Raw genomic sequence first — 24,048 nt, forward strand, 5'->3', positions numbered from 1 at the left:
AACCACCAGTAATCTTTTCACGAGCCCCATCAATATATTCCTCATTTACACATATTTTGGAAACTAAAACAATTGTAATTTCTATCAATGATTCAGAACAATCAAACTTACAATAGTTCTGATTTTGTTGAATGACATTTTATCTTTCCCTAATGTCAACATAGCTGTGTGGAGGGTATACCTCTAGGGTTAGCAGCTTTCTAACTTCTTTCCCTGCCTTCATTCCAGCTTTCTGAAGTCCCTAAATTTCAAATATCTTTGCAAGGAGGGAGGGGAGACTCTTGACCCTGAGCCAAATTAAAGAAGCAGCCGTTTCTTTCCTAGAAATGGGTTTCCAGATGATATTCTCAGAACTGAGCAGGAAACCAGTCTAGATCTATGTTGTGCTGGAGGAAGGTGAACTGCTGTTTGCTTAGCAACTCTTTACCTCCACTATTTGTTTCTACACAGATTCGCAATGAGAGAGACTTACAGTATTTTATTTTAATTTTGATAATAACTTTCAAATGTTTGACAATGAAGAACAGAGCTGCAAAAATGAAGAGTCAGGGAAAAAATGAATAAAGGAAAATCAGGATCATATAGACCATGAATAAAAATGGTTTCTTCCATTAAATATAAGTACTTGCTGTATTTAACATAGGCAGGTACTCTGCATTTGTCTTGTGTGTCATTTTACTGTCGTGAAGAAGCTGAGACCCTGTGGGGAGCATGGCCCCTGCACATGTGTCCCAGTGATCTCAGGGCCCCGAGTCCCAGAGGCACACTTCAGCAGGGATATGAACTTGGGAACACAGGGCCGGTCCAGCTGTGAGATGGTGCGCTTGAAACATAACCAAAATGCATTGTCTGACCCAAAAGTAGAGGTTGGAATGTCCCGGAACAGCCCTTTTTTGGATCTTTCACCGAGAGCTTGCATCCTCCAGCCATAGTCTATGCCTTCCTCCCACCAACTGTCTTTTAGATAAATACAGCTCCCAACTGGGTCCCAAAGAAGAGAATGGGAACTGACTTCTTGATGTGGATCAAATTCAGCTGCTGCAGGTGAGGAGCAGGAAGAGCTGTGCTCAGGCTGTTGTAGGTGAGGAACAGGAGGGCTGATGGAAGCACAGAGTGGACGGGGAGGACCAGGGTGATAGGGCCCTGGTTGGCGGGTGACATGCCCAAGTTTCTCAGCAGCCTTTTCCAGATTTCACAGCCTTGTCTGCCTGTGTGCTGGCCTCCTGCACTCTGAAGGCAAGCTCAGGATGGAGTCTCAGGCAGCTTTCACACTGCAGGCTCACCTCACCAGGGCTCCTCGTGTTCTCTCTCCTCCTCTGGGACTATTTGTCTCTCCCAAGGGACAGCCTGTCCCCTGACCAGCTTTGCCCCGTTATGGTTGGCAGGGCTGACTCGGCTCTCCCTGGGGGTTGTTTATTTGGTGGCATGGAATAAAATTACGTGGGTCGTTGTTTTCTTCCCCACATCATGTGCACACAGCCAGTCCATCTGTTGTTGGGGAGATCTCTGCCTCACAGCACATGCAGACTCCACCTCTCTGCTCAGGGAAAACCCGGAAGAGGGGAGGTCTCAGGAGGACACACACAGGGAGCTATTATTTAGAAATAATATGATAAACGACCTCTTTAAATTATTATGTCTGCATCTGATTTTTATTTTATGTATATAACTATTATACTACCACCATTTATATTTTATTTGTATGTGATTCTCATTAATAGCCATCTGCCACTGAAACTACGAATATTCACTCATTGCCCTACCTGAAGGATAGTTTGGCCACTGGAATTCACTAGGGCCTCTGGCCTGTGCTGCCCTTTCACCAGAAAGGTCATCAGGCCCCGTTGTTGAAACTGAAACTGAGCCCCCAGACCACCTGGGACAATCTCAGCCCAGGGCCACCCTCAGCCAGCTCTGGAGTGACCTCAGGCTGCGGCTCCCCGGCCCAGCTCCATTAAAGGGACACCAGAGGTTATGTCACCATTCATCTGTGCTTTGAGGTGAACCTCGGTCCTTGAGGTCTTGAATGAACCAAAACAAATTTGGGGTCAACTCAGGGGCATCCTGAGGACAGGACTCCTTGGCTGGGGAAGCCACACGCACTGCGCATGTCCTCTGGGGGTGTGCGTGGCCACCATGCTCAGCTGCTTGTGTGTAGGCGAGAGAGCTAGGAAAAACTGGGTCCAGATAATAGAGAAGAATTAGAAATTCCTGCCTCATGCAGCCACAGTTTTAGCATCTAATAATTATTGTTTAAATGCAAATACTAGTCCCTGGGCCTCCTTATGCATTTGAATCAATCTCTTAAAAAACAATTGCAGGCTCCAGATGAAAAACAATTTCTCAACAGCTGGAGAACATTTGCAGAAGGCAACTCTTAAAAAACAGAGCGAGGGAGAAAGACAGAGACAGACACAAAAGTAATCATCAGCCTCCGTTGTCTAAAGACGCCTGAGTCTTCCGACGGGGAGTTATTAATTACTACACCTGCAGCTGCGCTCCCCGCTAAGCCCCCGGTAAACTAGCAAGTAAGTCAGAATTGCATTTTGTGTGGTCAGCACAGCTCATCAAAAAATCACCCTACCTTTTATTAATAATAAAAAGACAGAGCACTTCTTTAAATATTAGCGTCTCCTTCCTGAGTTTTAAGGATGAAAAAGGAAGGTTAGAACATGAAAGGGGCATATGAGGAGTACAGTTATATCTTGAGTATAGCATTTAATCTCTTTGCATTGTGCTAAACTGAAGCATCTATGTTAGGGACTTTAAATGCAAGGCGTGGCAGAGGCTAAGAGGGGAGAAAAGGGGGGGTAAGGAGGGGGTAACTGCAGCCAGCCTTGTGTAATTAGTTTGAAAGTATATATGTTTGTGCCCAAACCCCCAAATGAATTCTAACCAAGTTCTGACTTTTTAAATTAAATATCTATGGCTCATGTCTTAATCTTTCTTATTTTGCCACCATTATTTAGATTCAAATACAATAAAAAGTATTGATTGGTAATGACAATGATAATAGTAGTAATAATGATGATGACAGTAATAGCACTTTAACAGCATAAACAAGGTACCAGATATTGCTTGGATGCACTGAGTCCTCATAAATCTTAAGAGATAAATACCGTTTGCTCCCCTAATCTTCAGGTGAGGAAACTGGGGTGCAGAGAGGTCATATAACTTGCTTGAGGTCACTGGGCTAGTAAGCAGTGGAGCCTGTTTTTCAAACTGGACTTCCTCCAACTCTAATAATTGTTCTTTGGTCAGTGAAAACGTTCCGCTGATATTTGAATTATGCTTGAGAATGTTTTGTGCCTTGGCTGAAAAGGTGATCACCAAGTTGAATGCACACACCCCAATAAAATAATCCACTGGGAGTCCCAGGGGCAAACTGGCCAGTTGAGATGAGGCCCAGTTTACCTGTGGCTAGCTAAATGCACCTACAGATTGTACTGCTTAGTTTTAACCAAGTTTACTCTCAAAAAGTGGGCAGGTGGCTAAAAAAAGATTCATTCCAAAAATATGAGACTTGAAGATAGTACTCATAACACAAAGACTAGCTACAGGAAAACAGGGCCAGCTCTACTCTACTCAACCAAATCATAAGAGAAAAGCTAGGAAAACGTAACCCATCCCCCATCACCAGCGATGAGCCAACCTCTGGTTCTCAGTGTCCACTGAAATGTTAGTTAGTGGTAGTACAAAGCCATTCCAATCAATAAGACACTTTACAGATAAGCACCAGTATCTCTATAAGTAGAAAGCAGAAATAGGTGTTACACTTAATAAATAAGAAAAAAGTTAAACATATCCTATTTCATACACTTTAATTTCTATTTTATGTATGCTTCATAAAGTAGAATGTATACAATAAATGCATGCATTTGAAATATCACATGTATATCTATTTTATGAAATAATAAACATGCATAAGAAGAAAGTGCTCAAAAAACTTGCCCTGATAAGATTATATAATCAAAAAGTTTGGATTGGAGCATGAGCCAGAGTTTAGGCCACCCCATTGGGACCACTCTCAGATAACCATAGGAACCCTAATCCCTGGCCAAGCATTTGGCAGAAGCTTAGCAACCCAATCGGGAAACACAGGAGAAGCTGGACAGAGTGGCAGCTCCATCCTCACCCAGGGCATCGGGACCTGCCCCATGGCAGGGCACATGTGAGCTACCAGAAGCTGCAGGTTCTTTTTTTTTTTAATATATTTTATTGATTTTTTACAGAGGAAGGGAGAGGGAGAGAGAGCTAGAAACATGAATGAGAGAGAAACGTCGACCAGCTGCCTCCTGCACAACCCCCACCGGGGATATGCCTGCAACCAACGTACATGCCCTTGACTGAAATTGAACCCGGGACCCCTCAGTCCACAGGATGACGCTCTATCTACTGAGCCAAACCGGTCTCAGCAGCTGCAGGTTCTTGGGAAGCATGATGCTATCCCTCCATCCATAGACTGGCTTTGTATCTAGAGAAATATGAGCATTTACCTCCCTGAGTTGATCCTAGTAACAATAGAACCGAAAGCTAAACAACTAGCTAATAAATTGTCTGAGGTCACAGAATTTTCAACATGTAATATTCAAAACCAGATCTGCAAAGCAAGCTGTCATACTTCCAAAACTATCAAGAGAAAAAAATTATGAGCTCTTTTATATGAGGAAATAAAACCTTGGCAATGGAACAGAGCTGCACGAGAGAACATGATCACATTCAGATACTGAAAGGGACACCTTTGGGCAGTATTCTACGTTAAAAAAAAATGCTTTAAGGGGGACTGAAGAGAAACTCCCAACACCCCACACACAGTACAATGTTCACCTGAATGGGCTTTCCTTCTGAAAATGCAAGAGTCTGATGTTTCCCTTTCACTTATTCAAAGGAGACGTGTGAAGTAGAATTTCCACGCTGTTGCTCTAAGGGGTTTGCACAGTACTCTGTCTCTCAAAAATTTAGTCAGGTAGGTGTTTCATCCTGAAGATTTAAAGCTATTTCACTGGCTTTGCATTTTGTATTTTATAAATCATTAACAGGAACAAAGTAAGAACCCAAACAGAAATACCCATTTCCTAAGTGTGAAGACAGTTAACCTTTAAACAGATGGGTAATCCCAGACAGCTCTGTAAAATTAATAGAGCTTAAACCTGAGGTCTCGGAGCTGCAGAATACATCTTTGGAGACCATGTTTCTGAGATCATCATAAATCAACTTTTTTCCTCCTCCGTCCCTTATGCCCACCTAGGCCCTGGAACTGCCAGGTTATGAATATGTAAATCATGGTGCACCAACCCATCAGGCTCTGTATCAGCGGTTCTACACGTGTGTTTCCTCTGTGGGCCATCTCCCTAGTCACGCTGCAGGAAGCAGTTGTGGGTGGGATTCAGCGGGAGGCTGCGCTGGGTGTGGGAGGTGACTCAGCACTCCTGCTCCGAGCCCCTAGGACCTCCAAGCGAGGCAGGGAAGCATGTCTATGCTTTATTTGTAAACCTCTGCTCATTAAATCCAAGGTGTGAGGGAGGATTCTTCTGTTTTCCAGGCCCTGTGGTTTCCCATGGCCAAGTCAGCTCAGATCTCAGCAGAGGCCCAGGGAGTGGTGGGTGGGGGGGACCCCGCGGCGCAGGCTGCAGGGTGAGGTCGCTCCCCAGGGAAGGCCACCCCCACTCTCACAGAGGAGGCCAGTGGAGGCATTGGGCCTGTCTGCAGACAATTACACACGCAAAAAGGAAGAACATGACTAGGCAACGTCCTCAACATTATCGTTTTCAACTATTTAAGTAGGTGTTTGGAGGCCTTTTCTAAAAGACTTGGATTCATTTTCAGTGTGGCCACAAACTCTACAAGAATGTGAATTTAAATAGAATTAAGTCAAAAGCATGACATTACTGAGCTGGCAGCCTCGGCAATGCCAGTCCTGGGAGACTCACGTGAGCAATGGGGAGGACACTGGCTGTGGAATAAACATGAAGATGGACCAGGTCACCCCCTCCTTACCTCAGTATCCTGCGGGCATGGGCATCCCACACTGACAGGAGTGCAGACAGACGTGAGCCAATTTGTCATTCCCTTCTGTCCCCTATGCCCACTTCTCCTTCCTTGCCCTCCGTAATCAGATAAATAAAAACTATGCAACTACGGTCTTGGCGTGAGGAGAACTATTTATCTGATGATAAATAATCCTACCAAGGGTGACAGGGCTTTGTCCTCTCTGGGCAGGCCCCACCCAACAACATTCTCTCCCTCCCACAAGTGAGAAAGCCCTGAGGCACAGGCTCCCTGAGGCTACAAAGGACAGATCTGCAGTATTTACTAGTGAAGAGTTCACTCAGCGGTATATTTGCTGCAGCCTTCATGAGATTCTACAGCCTGGGAATCCAACAGGGACCTGAGAGAACACAGACAGAGAGACAGGCCACACTGAATAGCGGCCCGTGTGGTCTACGCACCCAGAAAACTCCCTGCTCCTACCCCACACCTTCTACTGAGTGTCAGCAGCTCATTAGCATACGAGCCATAAAATTTTGGCCCTGTATCGTCTCTATTATTTTTATAGGTACATAATTACTGAAGGGAGGCCGTTACCTGTTTTATGGACTTGGGAGCCTCTCCGGCTCTCCCTCTCCCATTCCCATTCTGCCTGAGATTCACACCTTTGTGCTGCACTGCTTGGAAACACAGGGAAAGCGTCACTGTTTTAGGAAGTGCAGGGGGGGGGAGGGTTGGCAGGGAGGAGAGCACGCCACACACAGGTAGCCCACAGGTGTGCCGACAGTAGATCTCATGAAATGGGAGGCCGATCCACAAGGGCGGCCATGGCCCACCCAGCCGCTTCCTTACAAAAGCACGGCTCCCAGAGTGTGTGACAACCCCGGGGGCTCTGAGTCATAAAATCATAAAGAGCAACGTGCCATGTCTGGAAGCAGAAACAATTTCCACGAGAATTTATGTGTGTGGTGTAATTAATCTGTGTGTTCCGAACCTCTCATCACAGGCCTTTCTTCTTTCCTAACACATAGCCTGTCTGAGGAAGCCAATCAACTGTAGCCCCGGGGTGAACAGCCCCCTCCCCCAGATTATTTTAGGTCCCAGCTTTCAGCTGCATAAGGTGCCTGTTCCCTCCCAACTGAAGGAGCTGGTCAGCGGGGGCAGTTCCACCCTGCAATCTAACAGGGCATCCACCAGCTGCTTGCCAGTCTGTCAGTCTTTCCCGCCACATAGGGAGCCACTCAATCACATTCATTTTGGAAATCTGTCTAACCAAAAATGGTTTCTTTAACGTGCTTGTTCATCCTTACAGAACTCCCCAAAACGTTTACAGTAGAAATATTTACTATCACCTCGCCAGGCAACAAGTACAACATCAAGAATTTGTATTAGAACTGCCAGTGGAAGTTGCTTCAGCTCTGACATCTGTAAGACCCCTGTGACCATGGATGGTCATGGAGCTACATATGTGTTAAGAGTGAACAGCAGCTCTGAGGGCCTCCAGCACCGGTTACATGCCCACACATTCAAGGAAAGAAGAGTTGATCTGAATGGGGCAAAGGAAGATCCAGGTCTCAGGAAGTTCCATGCACTGGGTATAGGAGGTGTCTAAGGATGCTACAGACCATCTCCCACCGGCTTCTCCGGACTTTCAGCACAAAGACCCCAACAGAGGAGGCAGGCAGGCTATCATCTCAAGGGCAAATGATGTTTTAAAACTGCAAAGTGGTTGTTTGTATTTTCTTTCATGGTATCACCCAGCACTTGCTCATGGTTACCCCTGGATGCACAGGAGATGGGGGCCAGGCCTCCTCCTGTTCCTGGCCTCCACAGCGCAGGAGAGCCCAGGAACCTGGAGAGAAAACATGGCCCCACAACTTTATGCTCCTGTGACATGATGAGCAAAGCGCTCTTGAAGCTAAAATGGAAACACAGCCTCTTGTGGTTTCTTTATGAGCATCCTTCCCTGCCTGAACTCTCCGTGAGCCTGTGGGCTATTGGGCTTGAGCCTATCTCCCCATTTTAGGTCACGCTGGCTCTTGCAGCTTTTCTAGAAGCCGGTCAGCTTTCCATCCACCTTCACTTTCCATCCACCACCACTTGGACTTGCCCTTTCCTTCCTGACAGAGTAATTTTGTCCATTATCCTCTAGGGGTCCTTAGCCATAGTCCCACTTCCAGGCGTGAGTGCTACCTGGTCTGAGGTGAGAGACTGAGTTGGGCCTGGGCATGAAGCATAAATCTGGCCAACAAGACAGAGGAGAGGAGAGAAGGAAGGGGATGTTTCCTCAGTCTTCAAAATGGGCCTACACCCTCCACTGTGATGCATGATGGCAACATGAGGCGTGGACAGCAGGGTACGGGTGGGAAGGCTCTGCCCACACCTACAGCTAGGCCACACCTGCAGCCAGACCACACCTAGACTTCCTGGAACCTGAGCTGGAGCTCTCAATGAGGCAGATGGTCTGTTTGCCTCTGCTCCAATTCTCCTGCACCAAGACCCCCTCAGACAACCTTGGAACAGACAGCAGTGAAGACCCTCCCGGCATCAACCAGCTCCCAGGCCTGGCCCGGCAGAGGGGGACAGACGACCCCTCTACTTTCGGTGCAATGTCCCCATGCCTGCCCATGCTGCAGGCAGCCCTCTCAAATCACCAGAATAAACAATTAGGAGTAAAGGGAAATTGTTGTAAAGACAACTTGGGAATTACCTCGGTTCCATTATGCTGCCGAACCGAATATGCAATAATAAACTTTTGAATTCCATTACTGTATTGCTGAATAATACGGTTACTCTTAAACAAGATTTTACTGTCTGCATGTTTGTTCCATAAAATAAATATGAATTTTATCTAATCCAAATTGCATCCGACTGATATAATTTGTGAGAGGTGTTCAAGTGCTTTTCTTGCCGTTATTTTAATGTGCTTCCCTAGATAATGAACTTGGGTTTAGAATCACAGAAATTAGAGATTGGAAGGGGCCCCTGGGTCAGGCCAGCCAGCAGCTGCCAGACTCGATTGACTACTGAGGAGCCTTCCACCAGTGTGACAGTTCCACGGAGTGCCTCCAGGGGGAGGACAAGAGGTTTTAATTGGCCATTTCTATTTCCATAGCTTGGGGGTGGGAAGGGGAGCTCTCCTAAAAAAATGATGATGTTGCTACCCCTCCCTACAGAGCAAGGATCTTCATCATTATTCTCAGATCCTGTCCTCGCTTTATTTGGGAGTAAGGACAGTAATGATGAACATTTTCTGCTCTAGGCCAGTCATCTGTGGATTGATAACTCACTGTAACCAAAAGGCATCCTTCTACACCACCACCCCCAAATCATACCCCTGCTTGAAAACCCATTTTTTTAGGGGATAGAGCCTTTCATTTCATTCTATAATTGAAGTATTTCTAAAATGCAAAACAAAATCTTAAATTTGTATTCCGCATAAACATTTTCTTGGAAGAGCTTAAGAAAAGAGAATTGGCCCAGAGGAGGATAAAAAATACACCAAAAAGTAATCAAGTCAGAGCACAGTTAACCTCTTCCCAGCCTGGATGTAGCAGGAGACTCCAGTGTAAGCTCCCACCCTCAGCACTCACCTTCAGAGCTGGCCGCTCACTGCCATTAGCGCTGTGAATGCAGAGCCTGACGGGTGCAAGATCACAGCAGAGGCCCGGGCCCACGGCCAGCACTTCTGAGACAGCACTCTTGCTCCATCGAATGTCTCTGGAGAATCTCAGGTCAGTGATGTCCTGGGTGCAGAGGAGCCTCCGGGAAACACACAGGAAACTGGGGGCTGTGATCAAAGGTGGACAAGATCAGAGGAAATGGGTGGTAGGAGTCACTCCCACCAGAGCTAGGAGATGAACCTCCAAACTCAATGCCTGAGTTCTCGTGTGATTCTTAGATTCTTCAAGCTAAGTCTCCTTCTCTGCCATCTGGGGGCATGAGGACAGGAGCTGAGCAGAACCATCGCTGGTGGACAGCAAGGACATTGCCCAGAGGTCAGCCGTATAGGCTACTGGGTACCCTCTCCCCTTGATGCAAGGACAGAACTGTCACTGAGGCAGTGTCCGCTGGGGTGGCAGCCCAAGACATGGCAGGAGACTGGGACCACAGAGGCGAGGAGGCCCTCAGCAATTTCCTCAGTTCCTGGGCCTTGGACTTTGGCTTTGGCGCAGGCATCAGGCATGTCCATGGCGACAGTGGCATACCTTCACCAAGTGGAAGCAAGAGAGGAGGCAGCCCACAAACACCAGATAGTAATCAAGGAGTTCTTCTAGAATCTTCTATGATATCAGGTCCTCAATCTTTTGGTCTTAGAACCCCTTTACATCTTATTAGAGAGCCCCAAGTAACTTCAGTTTGTGTGGGTAATAATTATTGGTATTTTTCATATTAGAAAGTAAAACGGAGAAATTTGTTATTAAGTAAATTTAAAATAAGAGTAGGAAACTCATTACACATTACCATGTGTGTGTTTTTTTATGAAAAATAACTAACTTTTCCAAAAAAAATTAGTAAGCAGAGTGTCATTGGTTTTACACTTTTGTAAATTTTTTTTTTTTAATCTGGCTTAATAGGAGGCAGCTGGGTTCCATCTCTTTCTGTATTTGGGCTGTCGCAACAGCACATGTCATAACCTGTGCCATATACTTGTGAGAGAAAGACACACTATCATTATTAAAATAACTTTGACCTCAAAGTCCCTTGGGAATCACCAGGGTTCCTTGGACCGTTTTGAGAATGCTGGTCTGCCCTCTCTACCAGAAGAGGATTGTTGCTCTGGGTCCTCAGTGTGTATGACCAGGAAAGCGTGGGTGACATTTACACAAGTTTTATTGTGACCTGTGAGATGCTTTCAAACAGTAAGGCGTGGTTCTCGGGGAAGTAACACCATGTCTCCATTTGTCTGGGCTGTTATAACAAAACACCACAGACTGGGTGGAGTATAAGCAAAGAAACTAATTGCTCACAATTCTGGAGACTGAAAGTCTAAGATCAGGGTGCCAGCATTGTGGGCTGAGGGCCCCCTTTTCATAACCTCACACGGTAAAGGGGTGAGGAAGCTCTACGTGGCCTCTTTCCTAAGGACACTAATTCCATTCATGAGGGCTCCTCCTGCATGCCCTAATCCCCCCCCAAAGGCTCCACCTCCAATTACCACTCAAGTGGGTGTTTAGGGTTTCTACATACGAATTTGGGGGCACGCAAGTATGAGGAGTCTGCTTTCCTGACCTCAAGCCTCCAACAGTCCTGACAGAGCTGGTCATTCTCTCTCTCTCTCTCTCTCTCTCTCTCTCTCTCTCTCTCTCTCTCTCTCTCTCTCTGCCAAGTTCCAGCCACACCCTCTTGGCTCAGGTGGGGAGGATCTAAGATTTACTAAATACCTACTACCTACTAACAGCTTCATATATGGTATTTTATCCTTAAACAACTCTGTAAGGTAGAATCTAAAGATAAGAAACCAAGGGTTAGAGAGGCATAGTAATTTACCTGATGATACACGGAGGGGCAAAGGAATCAGGCATGTCCTGATCAAATACATTTATCGACACCCACACTCACTCTGTTTGCACAGAACTCCCTCTGATCCACATACCGGGAGATGAGGATAATGCTAGGGACTCCCGGGTGCATTTTCACAGCTTACAGCAGACTCTGCACATTCTCTCCAGTGTTCGCTGGGTATTGGCTTTCTGCCGAGCCTCCTCAGTGCCAGGACTCAGCCATACGGTGACACCCTCTTACCTGAGAGAGGGGTCTTGGTTCAGATAAGGTAACAGGCACCCAGGGGGGAAGGCACAGGTCACCGGAGAGTGTGTGTACTGGGAGGCACAGTAGACGGGGCAGTCCAGGAGACCTGTCTGTGACATTTGAGTCCAGCCTCCTGCAGCCCAGGGAAGTTGGCATGCATTCCTGCCAAGGTTACAAGACAGAGAAGGGGGGATCCCTCCACCCAGCCTGCTGACCCCCATCACACAGAATACCAAGGCCATGGATTCCAAAAGGCTCCTACAATTTCATCCATAAAGAAAAATCAGTGCCATTCTCAAGGATGTGAATCTTCGTACAGATAGATTCCCCATGCTGCCTTTCATTGGAGGCAGAAGGAACACGGGGCACTGCCTCAGCTGAGAGCTCCCCAGGCCCCAGCGCCTGGAAGAGGCCTCTTCTACCTTATGGAGGTCCTGAGCACGAACTGTGAGAGAAAAAGTGACCTTGGGCCACCTGCCCCATTTAAGGGCAAATTCGCCAGGACAAGGAGTGGGCAGCAGCTTTGTCATGGTGAGGAGTGCCAGGCCAAATCTCCCAGCCCTCCGGTGGGAGAGAGGAAGGGTCCCATCTCCAGAATGCCAGCCTCTGCCCCTTCGTAGTGTCTCCACCTCTGGGTATCTCAATGTCACCCACTGGGAAGGAGTGAAAACAAAGTTGTTGGGAAGAGTAAAGAAATGGCGCTCCTGAAACCCTGCCTCAGTACCATTCCTTTCACTAGCTGTTGGCTCCAGCTGCAGCCCTGTGTGCGGCAAGGCTCTGCTGGCTTCAGTTTGGAGGGACGATACAGTATGTGTGAGGGTGAAGAGCAGCGGAAGACCCGTCAATACCTTCTCTGCTGTATTGAAATACCCTAATTCTGCATCATTTCATTGTCCTGGTAACTTGAGTTTGAATTAAGAACCATACATTCTACCTTCTCCTTGCCCTATAGTTACATGGTGCATCCACATGGACATAGACTCAAAGTTGTAAGTCAATGAAGCATGATGGCCCCAAAGATGTTTAAAAAATAAACTGTATGGTTTTGCTCAGACTTCCTTTCTTCCCCTTCTTCCCTTCCTTCTTCCCTTCCTTCTTTCCTCCCTTCCTTCTTTCCTCCCTTCCTTCCTTCCTTCCTTCCTTCCTTCCTTCCTCCCTCCCTCCCTCCCTCCCTCCCTCCCTCCCTCCCTCCTCCTCCTCCTCCCTCCCTCCCTCTCTCTCCCCTCCTTCTTTCTTTCTTTCTTTCTTCTTTCTTTCTTTCTTTCTTTCTTCTTTCTCTCTTCTCTCTCTTTCTTTCTTTCTTTCTCTCTTTCTTTCTTCCTTTCTGACAACACAAGAGTGGTTGATATCTGTGAGATGCTGAGCAGAGAATAACAACACCAAAGAAAGAAGTCTCCTGGTGACCCGCTTTCCCATGAGCTGTGGATGGGTGCCTCTGAGTTACAGGAAAACCTCCAGGTTTCCCACTACTCAGTGAAAAGGGGAAAAGAACAACCATCAGTGCTTTATCGCTTCACACGCACTCTGGGCGTGCGCTGCAGAGCTCTGTGAATGGGGACGGGATTCAGTATAAATCTTTTATTTTGTGTTTCAGAAGGTATGCAATAGAAAACCCATTCTAACAATAAATGCTAGTCACCTGAGGTCTATAGATTGTTTCGTGGCTAAGAAAATAAAGCCTACGCTCACCCTTGGCCAACTGAGTTACATTTTATGTCATTATTAATGCATCGTGAGGCTCTTTTTCATATCAATTTGAAATTATACATCTGGGAAATCGCAGTACAACAGCAGTCACCGCTTTGTTTCTCTGGGTGGCCCTCTGCAATTACCAGAACGTGCGACTATAATTTAGCTCAGGTAAAATTCAGTCAGTCACCCCAAGCACAAAGAAACCTCTGTCTCCCAGGGAAAAAAAGGAGGAGGGGGGAGGAGGGGGAGGAGAAGGGGAAAGGAGAGGAAGAAGGGAAAGGAGAAGGAAAAGAGGAGAAAGAGAAGAAACTGGAGATCTCCCTGGACCTGGCACAAGGGAGCTGTAGGAGTTTCTAAAATAAATTGACTAGACTATTTACATTCAAGTTGTGATGGAAAAGCTACAGCAGAGGGTAGTGGCTCAGCACTGGGATTAAAGTGCAAAGAGAACACTCTTCCCAGCTTTCCCAGCTTCTTCATAAAATGCACTCTTCATTGTGTTAAAAATAGAGAGGGGAAGAAAGAAGGGTAATTTTTGTTGGTAGGCTGAAATTCACAGGGAGAAACACAGAAATGAAGGGAACACCCACCTGAAAACCACTGTCTGATGTGATAAAAACCATTTATTGAGAGAACTGTGCATGGTCTTCGCCCAGCTGGAGGGCAGACTCCCATTTCAGGAGCCGAGGGCCATGAGAAGAGCCAGTACAGGGGGTCACATTTCCTTCTCACTTTATGTTTCCATTGGCTAACATGTTGCATGGGAAGAACTGTTTGTAGGTGAGTGTTCATGAATGAGTACTTCTAGACCTCAGCAAGGTGTTTGTGCTCCACAGTCATTTCATAGAAGTTATTTAGTGGAGAACGAATAACTTACAGGAATTCACTCAGGAGCCAAAAGTCTCCCTTCTCACCACTGGTAAGTTGGTGTTCAGTTTATACACTATTTCCCTGTCAATTTTTACCAGTGTTTACTTCTAGTCAGACTACATGGTCAAGTTTACACTTTAATCTCTACATTCCACTTAAACCCAGCAGATGTAGACAAAATCTACCTTTTTTATTTTGAGAGAAGTATACATTCTTGCATGCAGTTACAACAAATGGTACAGAGAAATCCCATGTTCCATCTACCCAGTTCTCTCAATGGTAACATCTTATAAAACTTAGTCAAAATTAAAACCAGGCTATTGACATTGATCAAGTCAAGACACAAAACATTCCCATCTCTGCCCTGGCTGGTGTGGCTCAGTTGGTTGAGTATTGACCTGTGCACTGAAAGGTTGCTGGTTCGATTCCAGGTCAGAGCACATGCCTGGGTTGCAGGCTCCATCCCAGGTAAGGGGAGTGCAGGAGACAACTAATGGATGTCTCTCTCTTATCAGTGCTCTCTCTCTCTCTCTCTCTCTCTCTCTCTCTCAAAACCAATGAAAAAAATATTTTAAAAGTTTTTTTTCCATCCCCACCAGGGTCCTCCTCTTATCACACCTGCTTCCTGCCTGCCCCGCTGGCCATCAACCCTTGGAATCCACTAACCTGTTCTCAATTTCTATCATGTTGTCATTTCAATGATGTCCTACAAATGGAATCCTACAGTATGTGACCTTTGGGATTGGCTTTTTCACGTGGCAATGTGGCCCTTTTTGTGATGTGTGGTGTTCCATGGAGGCCTGTACCAGAGTTTAACCATTTACCATCAAAGGACATCTGGGTGGCTTCTAGTTTTTGGCCACTACAAATAAAACTGCTATAAACATTTACATCCAAGTTTTTATGTGAGAATAAATTTTTATTTCTCTGGGATAAATGTTCTGGGAAGTTATTGGGCCATATGGTATTTACATGGTTAAGAAACTGCCAAAGACTTTTCCAAAGTGGCTGTGCCATTTTACATATCCACCAACAAAGTTTGAATGATCATTTCTCCTCATCCTTATCAGTATTTGGTATTCTCATTTTTTATTTTAGCTACTCTGATCAGTGTGTGTAATATTTCACTGCGTTTTTAATGGTCATTATCCTAATGGCTAATCATGTTGAACATATATTCATGTGCTTATTTGTCATCTGTGTGTCCTCTTGGGTGAAATGTCTCTATTTTTGGGTCATTTTCTGATTATATTTTTGTCTTTTGTTGAGTTTTGAGAGTTCTTTATATAATTCAGTCCTGATGACTTTTCAAAATGGAAGGTAGACAGAGAGCCCTCAGTTAGAAAGGAAACCCTGGCTGCTGGTAATAAAAAATAAAAATAAGTCCACACCTAAACACAACAAGTAAAATAAAAACTATTAATTAGAATGGTAGCAGATTTCAAATCAGACACAGAAGGTGCCAGAGCTCAATAAAATAGTATCATCTGAGTATTAAAGGAAAGACATGATCAGCCTACAGCACTGTATCTAGACAAACATCACTAAGTAGTGGAATAAAGACATTTTCAATATTTATAAACACTAATATTTTATTAACCACACAACTCCCACAACCTACCAAAGATTGTGCTTCAGTAAGAAGCTAGCCCAGAAGGAAGGAGAAGTATACAAAAAACAACAACCTCAGAAATTAATTTTAGAAAAAGTTGCTAAATCTAACTACTCACTATTTTTGTGAAATTTAAAAAGAATAAATTAATTTTTACAACTTTTTTTTAATTTTAGTAATGATGAGGCAAAAGTTTTAGAATAGTACTGTTCTCAACCTTGATTGGGAATTTATTTTAATTGATAAAGTTGACCTTGGCCATGAAGACTTTGAAAAGTGCTGCTCTAGCCACTCAGGGAAGGCCAGGGCAGATTTAGGGGTTCACAGCAGGATTAAAGTGTATGGAGTCCCCTATCTTTCTCTCAGGAGAGTGAGAGATAAAGAATAAATTTAGATTTAATTAGAAATCTGTCCATCTGCTTAGAGGTATCAGATGCATCTTTGCCAGGTTCTGTAAGCCATTTAGGGCTGTTTGAACAATTAACATTACTAACAAATAAACTTGTGCCCAATGGAAAATAGTACATTTTGCCATTAAAAGTCATCAGAATAAGTTTTTGGGATCCTGAAGGTCTCGCAATTAGCTTCTAAAGTATTTTTGCATAGTTTTAGACAGAAATGACTTCCCAATGACAACGAGAATAGCTCTGAGAAGTGTCTGCTGGTGCTCTGGGAGGTCTGAACCGTGATCAGAACTGGGAAAGCCCGTGACACCAGCACGCTCCCCTGAAGCCTCTTTTATGAACACAAGTCTCCTTTCCTCCACCAAATGCATGTCCGGTGCCATCTGGCACCTGGGCATCATAGACATTGTTGAACATTCAGCCTAAGGTTTTGCAGCACATAAATATGCCTGATGTATCTTTGTTGAAAAACTGGAAAATATACATGGATTCTTACAGACTTTGTTACTTTCTAACTTAATGTACAACAAGCAAAAAGTGAGAGAGGTTTCAAGGTAAACTTTGTAAGGGGGGTGGACAGGTGAATACAATTGGTTGTTTTTATAACGTTTTCCTGATATTAAAAAGTTATGCCTATTTACGCTATAAAATTTGTTTAAAGACTGAAAGAAAATTTATCAAAGAAGTCAACTAACAGCCCCGCCAAAGGGTAGAGGCCAGTTTGGAAGACAGTATTTTTATATTATTTAGGAAAGCTTCTTTGAGAAAAATAATAAAATACTCTTCAATATAAATCCTGCAGCCTGCTCCAAGGGCTGAGGAAGGGACCGTGCATGTGAGGGGCCCCGAAGCGATACATCATCAGCTCCACCATAATTCTGTACCAGTCCTGCCTAGTCTAGTTCTCTCCACGGTCAGGGGTCCCTGAGCATCCCTAGAGGCTATAAACTTCTGCATTTACATTGACTAAGAAAAGGGAAACATTACACAAGCCCAATGCTCTGCCTAACAACTGGGCAGTTGGAGTGTGTGTGTTGGAAGTGAGCGTGTGTATTGTGTGTGCATGTGTGAGAATCTATTTGTTTATTGTGAGACCCAACTTTTCAAACAGTATTCTACCTATTGCACAAAGCACAGGAGTGGAGGGACAGAACCCACTGCTCTATGTTACCTGGAAGATTTCCAATTAAAACACCTAAAAGGAGAAATTATAGCACCAGGGTTGGATTTAATAACCAAAGACACCGCTGTTACATGACTTTTGCAGAGATGGAGAGCCCCAAGTCGTGCCTGTACCCTATCAGCAAAGCCTTCCCTGGATTTGAATTCTGGGAAGAAGAACTAAAGAATTAGGTGACATATGCCGGTGGGTGGCCAGGTTTAAGAAAACGTGTAGCTGCTTCTCCGTGCCCTTATTGCCCATAAAAGAACATTGCACATGGTCAACTGCTCAAATTTATGTGGACCCTAAGGGGTAAATTTCCAGTGCTGTGAACGGAGACACACTCACACAATTCTCATTATTGTTAATAGAAATTGTGTGTTAACTTCTCACTCTGTGCCCCTTGTTGAGAATAAATCGTGTGTGTGTATATGTGTATAAACCCTAAATATCTCTAATTCCCCAAGCCCCATAGAAGGAATGTCCCCATAGAAGAAAATGATTGCATGTAAACATACTTGTATTTCTCAAGTAGTCTTTGTATATTTCTTTTCCCCAATGATATTTTTTAGAGCAATATTTTTAAAGAATAAGGTGGAAAAGACTGCACATAAGGGCCAGGCTGTAGCTGCTAGAGTACAGGCAAGAGGACATTGTGTTGGCCTTTTCCGAATGAGGAAGCAACCAGCAAGGACACTAGGAAAGCAAGAGAGTGGCATTTTAGAAGCCAAGTGAAGAAAATGTATGAAGATTATGGAAATGCTCAATTGTGCCAAAGCCTTTGGGAGATGAAGCATATAAAATGTAAGCCCTTAGAAATAATGGGACATAGAAATTTAAGTCCTTCCCCCAAAAAATATTAACCTCAGGGAAATAAATAATGCACAAGAAATGTAATTCTAGTATGCAATAAGGCTCAGCTCTAAATAATATTTTTCAAAGTCACAGTAATGTAAAAATGGACTATTGATCTAATTTTAAAAAAATGCAGTATTGCTCTATTGTAAGGATGGTGGCCAGGGATGTATGTCTGTGATGAGAGAAAAGGGGTGGGAGGTGTGACATCTTAGAAAGTTGTTGTACAATATCTACAACTTAAAATCATTGGCACTGGGGTGAGAAGCCTGGAGAAGTGAATTACAGGCAACTTCTCTCCCCATAATAAGCGCTATGGAATGATTTGCTTTTAAAATCATGTATATTTATAACATTAATAAAAATGAAAATAAAAACATTAAGGAGAGAGCTATGCATCTGAATAGGCTTAAAAAAAATGACAGATCCTCTTCCATACCCAGGTCCTATTCCTGAAATTCTCCTGGAACTCCTGTTTCATCATCATAACAGAGGCAAGTCGTGTCTGATTTGCTTGAGATTCATTTTTCCATAATGGAACTCCACAGTGCAAGTCAGGATAAGAGAGCTTGCCCTCGATTCCAGGTCATCTTGGGTGCATATTCTCACATATGCACAGCAGAAATTAATACCAGCAGTATTCCATGGAACATGAAAATTTTGGTTTGTGCTCATTCAGGAGTTATACTAGTATTTTTCCTTGAATTTACATGACACTTTTCTTTCAAAGTACTCAAAGCATTTTACAGATTCTGTTTCATTAATTGTCACAACATCTTGAACAGGCTGCCATCCAACCTCATGAATGGGGAAGGGAGAAGGCGAGGCTCAGAGAAGTTCAGTCTCAAGACCTGAAAGGATGACAACGAAACTCCACTTTTCACACAGCCAAGACTTTTTCAGGAACAAAAATAAAATTCAATGCATTTTCATTTTTTTAAAACAGTCTGGAACATCATTTTCTTAGGTCGAACATGAACAAAAATACATGAGCAGTTTTCTTAAGAATTTTGTAAAAACATATCATAATTAAGCAGAAACAAATACTTTCAAAGTAAAATTGCCCAAACTAGTTCTATGGATTATTTATCTGAAAGTGTTAATAGGTATGGGGGTGGTGGGGAGAAGAAGGGAGGAAGAAATGTTTTGTAATAAAAAATTTGGAAATAGCTAAAACAGTCTTGAAAAATAGCAACCAAGCTGGGTGCTCACCCTTCTTAATTTCAATACTTACTACAGAGCTACAGTAATCCAAACAGTATGGTACTGGCATAAGGACCTACTGTAAACCAATGGAATACAATAAAGAGCCTAAAAGGGAACCCTCACAGGTATGGTCAAGTGATTTTTAACAAGGGTGCCAAGACTATACACATGGGGAAAGGACAGTGTCTTCAATAAATGATGCTGGAACAATGGGACATCCACATGCAAAAGAATAAAATTGGACCATGTACAAAATTAACTCAAAATAGATCAAAGGCCTAATCACAAAAGCTAAAACTCTGACTTTTAAAAGAAACACAGAGGAAAAGCTCCATGACATTGGATTTGGCAATGGTCCTTGGATAGAACACCAAAAACACAGGTAACAAAAGAAAAACAAAATAAATTGTTTCATCAAGATGAAAAACTTTTCTACATCAGAGAACACCATCAAGAGTGAAAAGACAGCCTAATGGGAGAAAACATGTGCAATTCATATATCTGGTGAAGAATTAATACCCATAACATATAGAAAACTCCTACAACTCAACAACAAAAAACAACCCACTTCAGAAATGAGCAAAGAACATGAACAGATATTCCTCCAAAGAAGGTATACTAATAACCAACGAGCATGTGAAAAGGTGCTCAACATCACTAGTCATCAGGGAAATGCAAATAAAAGGCACAAAGAGATACCACTTCACACCCATTGGGATGACTGTTACAAAAAATAATGGAAAAGAACCAGTCTTGGCAAGGATGTGGAGAAACTGGAATCCTTATGCATTGCTGGTGGGAATGCTGTAACCAATTTTTGGTGGTTCCTCAAAAAATTAAAGATAGAGGAGTGGTATGATAACCAAAGGAATTGAAAGCAAGGACTTGAATAGATCCTTGTACCCCAATGTTCATAGCAGCATTATTCACAATAGTCAAAAGATGGCAACAACGCAAGCATCCATCAATAGATGATGCATAAACACAGTGATCTCTCCATACAATAGACTACATTATTCATATTTAAAAAGGAAGGAATTTAATATCTAGACACATGATAACAATATGGATGATCTTAAAGACATTATGATGAAATAAGCCAGACACAGAAGGACAAATACAGTATGTTTCTTATATGAGGGACCTAGAGCAATCAAATTCACAGAGACAGAAGGCAGAATAGAGGTGACCAGGGGGTGGGGGATGGGGAATGGGCGTTTTTGTTTAATAGGGATGGACTTCCAAATTGGGATGATGACAAAGTTGTGGAAATAGTAATGGTGATGGTTGTGCAACAATGTGAAGCAAATGGTACACTTAAAACATGACACTTTTCTTAAAATGGCACATTTTATGTGACATGTAGTTTACATATTTACATTATAAAAATTTTTTTTTAATAGGAAAATATTGTCTCGCTAAACATTATTGCCCATGTTCTCTCTTGGAAGTTCGCAGCACACATTAAGGACACAAAAGAATCTTGCCATGAAGAAGTCTACTCAGCTGTGCACAGCCGAGTTTCTCAATGACAGCTGAGTATGACATCCAGCCTTGGCATGTCTATTACAGCCCACAAATGGGTCTGAGGGCCACCAGTTTGCTCTACAGGACTTTACAGACCGGTGGGTTGGGGTCTCTGCTGACATGAGGTGCCTTGTATATATAATGAGTATATTAGGGCAGTATTTTTTTTTCCTTCTCTTTTTAAAAATTTCTCTCTCTTTTTTTTTGAGGGGGGGTGGCGGTGGAAAGGTATTCTTGAAGTGGAACGAAATATTTGCACATTAAGATGGCTGTGAATGGGAGACATCTGTAATGCTGTTAGCAACAACAAAAGATGGCTGTAAAGATCTCCAGAGAAGGAAGGAAGAGAAGTTGGAAGGAAAATGGAAGTGTCCCTCTTGTCCTAAAGAAGTTCTTTTCCAGTATTTCTTTTTCCTGGTTGACAAAAAGTGGTAAAAACAAGCAAACAAAAAAAAAAAAATTATCTACAGGGCACAAGACACACCTAGCACATCTTCGTGTCCTTGAGGAGAAACAGCCAAGCAGAGGCCTATTGAAGGAGGATGGAGATGGGTCCCGTGACCTCAGCAGCTGGGACATAGTTGGGAGCTCAGCTTCTCCCAGAGACTTCCCAACCCGATGGGAGCCCCCGGCTGGTGCGCCTTGGGCAGAGTAGGCACTGGAGACCTCATGCTTCCTGCATCCTGAGTCTTAAAGTGAATGGTTTTCTCTCCTCACTGTGCGCCTCATTCCAGCTAAATGTGTAAATGATACAAATGCAATCACAAGGCCATATGTCCCTTCCAGTCACTGGTGGGAATGCAGAAAGGGGGAAAATAAAGGGGAAAGAAAACATTTCAGTTGTGCAGCAGAATCCTACAGCTGTGGCTACAAGTGGGACAACTGGGAGACAATGGCCAGGCCATAGCCACTGGCACTGAGACCCTACAGTGGTGGGACCGCAGCCCGGATGACCCATTTCGGAAGCTACAAGGTCCCACAGCCCTCTCTGTACCCTCTGCTTGCATGAGGTTGCATCTTTCATCTCCAAGGGCTCCTGAACATTGACCTTCCCAGGTGTGACCACATCAGACCCCAATGACACTGAACGGGACATGCTGATTGAATCTATGACTGGCTCTCGGAGCCACCAGCTTAATTAGCACTGGGGTGTGCACTGTGCAGACACTTATGAGTTATAGCAGGGAAAGCCACCCTGCTCTTCGTCCTCACCTCCCTCCCCCTCCCATCCCCAACACAGTGCCTCCAAAGGGCCTGTCTTTGCCATCCAATGTGTAGGGTCACCATCAGCTTATTTCACACACGGCACCCTCCAAATTTGAACAAATTCAGTCTAAGGGTCAATTATGGGCTTATTTTCATATTTATGGACTAAAGACTTTCTCCCAAGTGATGCTAATGATAGCCTAAAGGACAGGCCCATCAAAACACCAGCCTCTGAACAGAGAGGAGCCTAAGGAGGCGTCCGCGTTAAAATTCCACCCACAACCCTCCCTGCACAAGCAGTTACGTCCTATACATGTTTTGCCACCCCAGTCTCTCCCCAAATGAACTCTCTTTAAAATATCTTGACAAAAATCAGTGTTTTAACAAAGGAAAACTGATTATTCCCCATTCTTCCCTGGCAGAAATAATAACACTGAACAAACCGCTCCTTGCAGTCAGCCATTCCTCCTGCAGAAGATGAACCCTCTACACAGGGCAGCCTGGTGGTGGGTATGTCCGGTGTCTCAGTGTCTGTGTTTGCTCACTCTGGAGCATTTGGGGGGCCAAGTGTGTGTGGATGACTCTAACTCAGGTTTGCCTAAAGTGATGCTAGGGGTGTCGAACTCAATCAGAGAAGGGGCCAAAATCTAAAATCCAGCCTAAATCGCGGGCCAAATGGTTTACTGAACAGTCATAAACTGTCATTGTGATGGAAACGCAGCGGAGTGCAGTGATGACAGCGCGGTGCAGGCCACATTGCAAGGCCTGGTGGGACGGATTTGGCCCGCGGGCCTTGTGTTTGACACATGTGGATGGATTCTTGCAGGGTACACTGTGGACGCCAACTCTGACATGTGCATGTGCCATGGCTTCATCTTATTCCCAAAATTGTTGATCATCAATGAACATCAGATTTAACAATCTGGTTTATGTGGCTAAAATGTAGCTGTATTGTCATTGTAAGTGTCCTGTGTACCAACAATTTATTAGCTCAGAAGATGCACCTATAATTTGTAAGATATTTCCAAGTCATGTATATGAAGACAGAGTATTTTTTTCCCCAGGGAGGGAAGACTTAGCCCATTGGATTTGTTTTCTTTAAAGATTGTTTTTAAAACACATTACTCACCCCTCATCATCAAATCATTGCAGCCAACAGGCCCCTTTCTCACATGGTAGGTCAGTGGGCCTCCAGTTATTAGAAGTTGCATGCAGTGAGGTGACTTCTGTCTTGACTCTGATTTTTAATCCTGAAACCTGACACCTGCAGAGCATACCTGGTGCTTCCTGACCTGCCTGTGCCACTGTCCATGGGAGATGACCATACATTAGACACGGCACTTGCTGCTCCAGATCACTCATGATGCCAACATAGACGTTGAGCCTGGAGGCTGAAGCTTTATGTTTGCAAACTAACACAGCTCTCCATTGAGCACTAACCCTGGGCTGGACTCTATGGTAAGCAGGCACTATCTCCTTTAATCTCCACATCAGTCCTTGGGGTAAGGGGATATTATGGTTAGCCTTGGACTCCAGGTGAGGAAATTAAGCCACAGGGTGATTCATTTAGAAATTAAGCACAGGGTGATTCATTTGGAAGAGGGTACCCTTGTAGCTATGACACTCTCAAATCGTTGAACCCCATGAAGCAGCCAACATTTTATCTTTCAATTCAAATAACTGATTAATCTCACTTACCAACCAGCACATTTTCCTGTTTGCCACCTTAAAAGAGGTGCTTGAAAAAGTATTTCGTGACATTTTTGTGAACAAAA

The sequence above is a fragment of the Pipistrellus kuhlii genome, unplaced genomic scaffold (genome assembly GCF_014108245.1).
Source record: "Pipistrellus kuhlii isolate mPipKuh1 unplaced genomic scaffold, mPipKuh1.p scaffold_m20_p_6, whole genome shotgun sequence".
Lineage (NCBI taxonomy): Eukaryota > Metazoa > Chordata > Mammalia > Chiroptera > Vespertilionidae > Pipistrellus > Pipistrellus kuhlii.